This window comes from Terrapene carolina, unplaced genomic scaffold (genome assembly GCF_002925995.2).
Source record: "Terrapene carolina triunguis isolate 2854851 unplaced genomic scaffold, T_m_triunguis-2.0 Scaffold53, whole genome shotgun sequence".
Classification (NCBI taxonomy): Eukaryota; Metazoa; Chordata; order Testudines; family Emydidae; genus Terrapene; species Terrapene triunguis.
Window position 1 is genome coordinate 3,194,251 of NW_020664404.1, and position 3,569 is coordinate 3,197,819.

Below are 3,569 nucleotides of genomic sequence, written 5' to 3' on the forward strand. Positions count from 1 at the left end.
GGCCAGTGGGAGCCGTGATCGGCCGAACCTGCCGACGCGGCAGGTAAACAAACCGGCCCGGCCCGCCAGGTGCTTGCCCTGGCGAGCTGCGTGCCAAAGGTTGCCAATCCCTGCTATAAAGAGTCCTATTAATTTCAATGGGATTATTTGTGGAGTAAGGTATTACTCAACCTGAGTAAGGGCATCAGAATCTGGTTTTACGTGAATGCAATATTCTCCTCCTCTCCTTTGGCCTCCTCATTATTCTACATATTTAACCAGAAACAATTAATGAAGTGAGTGTACAAGGCTGATCACAGATTCCTCCCACTTGACGGAGGATTGTGATTTTACACATGCACTCAAAGGAATAGTCTATTTTATACCATTGCATCTAGCCAAACACCTTTTTTTAACAGCCTTTTGATTGATTCTCAGTCTATAGACAACAGATCTGATTTACCTCTCCCTTACCCCAGTGTAAATCAGAGTGGTTCCTTTGATGCCAATGGAGTAACACCAGAGAAAGTGAGATCGGAATCGAGGTTCAGTGTTTTCATTGGTGGTCCACTGGGAAAGTATTGAGATCCACACATTGTGCTAGTGAGGCCTTTTCTGGTTTCCATTGCTGGATAATGCAGAAAATCACACTAGACTGATACAGATTTTTATCATGGAGCTAGATATCCAGGCTACAATCTGAGAATCCAGCCCACGAGAACTTCTGATAAGATCTGTTTACATAATGAAAAGGTAATCGGAGCAGTACTCAGTTGTTTCCGTTAACTTATCAAAGATTATAAAGTAACAAGAGACAGCCTCATAAAAGAACTTTACAAGGATTCCCTGTCTACAACCTGTCTGTCTCATCTACTTTTTATTTTTTTTAATGTACTGTCACCATGGTATCTAAATGCCTTATGCTTGTTTGCAGAGCCATATCTACTGGCTTTACTTACCAACCCAGTTTTGTACTTTTGCTAAACCTGCAGAGACAATGCAGCTACAGCTATGGGAAAAATGAGTTGGGTTCAGTTCTGCCTCCTGCACTGTTTGCTAAATTCCAGCTGCAGAATCTTTCTTATGATATGAAAAGGCAGGGAGACGAGAGCCCAGCTTGATATACGTGTCTCAGGCCTTGGCTACACATGCGAGTTACAGCGCTGTAAAGCCGCCCCCAGCGCTGTAACTCACTCCCCGTCCACACTGGCAAGGCATTTGCAGCGCTGTATCTCCGTGGTTGCAGCGCTGCATGTACTCCACCTTCCCGAGAGGAATAGTGAGTATTGCGCTGCCGCTGCAGCGCTGCGGCGCCAGTGTGGCCGCCCAATGCGCTGTGACTGGCCTCCAGAAGTATTCGGCAGTATCCCACAATGCCTGTTCTAGCCACTCTGGTAATCAGTTCAAACTCTACAGTCCTGGCCTCAGGTAACCAACCATGTGACCCGCCCTTTACATTCCCCGGGAATTTTAAAAATCCCCTTCCTGTTTGCTCAGCCCGGCGTGGCGTGGAGTGCTATCAGCGAATCTTTCCAGGTGACCATGCCTCCACGCGCCAAGTGAGCCCCAGCATGGAGCAATGGCGAGTTGCTGGACCTCATCAGTGTTTGGGGGGAGGAAGCTGTACAGTCCCAGCTGCGCTCCAGCCATAGGAATTACGATACCTTCGGGAAGGTATCAAAGGACATGATGGAAAGGGGCCATGACCGGGACGCCCTGCAGTGCAGGATTAAAGTGAAGGAGCTGCGGAGTGCCTACCGCAAAGCCCGCGACGCAAACGGCCGCTCGGGTGCTCCCCCCGCGACCTGCCGATTCTACAAAGAGCTGGATGTGATACTTGGGGTTAACCCCACCTCCACTCCGAGCACCACCATGGACACTTCAGAGCCGGTGTGGGGGGGGGGCGGAGGAGGAAGAGGAGGAGGAGGAGGAGGAAAACGGGAGTGATGGTGGTGGGCCGGATGGGGACACCCCGGAATCCCTGGAGCCATGCAGCCAGGAGCTCTTCTCGAGCCGGGGGAAGGTAGCCAGTCGCAGCGGCCGGTACTTGGTGGAGGACAAACAGAAGAGCAGGTTCCCGGTAAGCGGGTTTTTTTTTCGGAAAGGAATTTTTTCGGTGCGGGCTCTTTGGGAGAGGAGGGTTAGGCATGCATGCCTAGATGCGGAATAGTGCATTGATGTGGTTTATCACATCATGTTAATCGGCCTCGGTAATCTCCTCGAATGTCTCATCCAGAACATGTGCAATGCGCTTGCGCAGGTTTATCGGGAGAGCCACCGTGGTCCTTGTTCCAGCCAGGCTAACGTGTCTGCGCCACTGTGCCGCGAGGGGCGGGGGGACCATTGCTGCACACAGGCAAGCTGCATATGGGCCAGGGCGGAAGCCGCATTGCAGTAGAAGACCCTCCCTTGCTTCCCAGGTCACCCTCAGCAGCGAGCTATCGTCCAGGACGAACACCTGTGGAAAATGTTGGGACAGTGTTCAGTGTAGGTGCCCCCTGAAGCTGTTGGCTCTCCCCAAGGCACAGAAACCCAGAGGACAGTGCAGCCCTGAAACAATCAGTCCCCCTTACTCACCATTTTGAGGCTCCCATGGGATATGTGTGCTCTGTTTCGGATGGGAAAATTATGCTATTGTGTAGACCCTGTGTGTTTTCTACTCCTTAAGTGCGGGGGGAATCATTACTCTGTCTGGTATAAACAATGCTGCCTCTGTTAAATGTTGCATTTTGCCTATACAGCTGCATCAACCTTGAGACCTCAGCCGTCCCTCTTATCGCCTGCTCAGAGACTGCAAAGACTCAGGAAGAGACCGCGAAAAAGCAAAGAAGACATGCTGCAAGAAGTGATGCGGCAATCTATTAAAGAGAATGAGAAAGCACAGAACTGGAGGGAGAGAGAAAGCAGGATCCGCCAGGAAAACGCAGCGCACCGGCGCAAAGCACCACGCACCGGCAGCAAAGCACTGATAGGCTCATAAGCATCCTGGAGCGCCAAGCAGACGCTATCCAGGAGCTGGTAGCCATGCAGAAAGAGGAGCAGTACCGCAAACGCAAACGCCACCCCCCCCACAGCCCTTGTCCCAAAACTCTTTCCGTTGTGCCCCACTGTCACCTCCAACCCACTTTCCCCAACTTCCGTGTCCTTCACGCCACCCGCTGCCTCCAACACCAGTATCTTCACCACCCAGCCCTGAAAACCACGACCCTTACCCTCTGCACTCAACCCCCATCACCATGCAGTATAGCTATCCTGAAGTGCAGCACTCACTTCACAGCACACCAGACAGGACATACGCGAATCTGTGATTGTACTGTTCCCCACTCCACCCCCTTGTTTCTTTTCAATAAATAATTTTTTTTTCTTTTCAATAAATGGATTTTTTGGCTTTGAAAACATTCTTTACTATTGCATAAAGTAAAAGACTCCTTAGCCCAGGAAATAAACAGGCACTGCAAGTCTGCTTGTCTGCTTAGCAAACACTGATTCCTAAAGATTGGAACTACTGCACTTCACTCCCGTGCAGGGCAACAGATATCACTGCTGGTTTTCAGCCTCAAATTGCTCCCTCAAGGCATCCCTAATCCTTG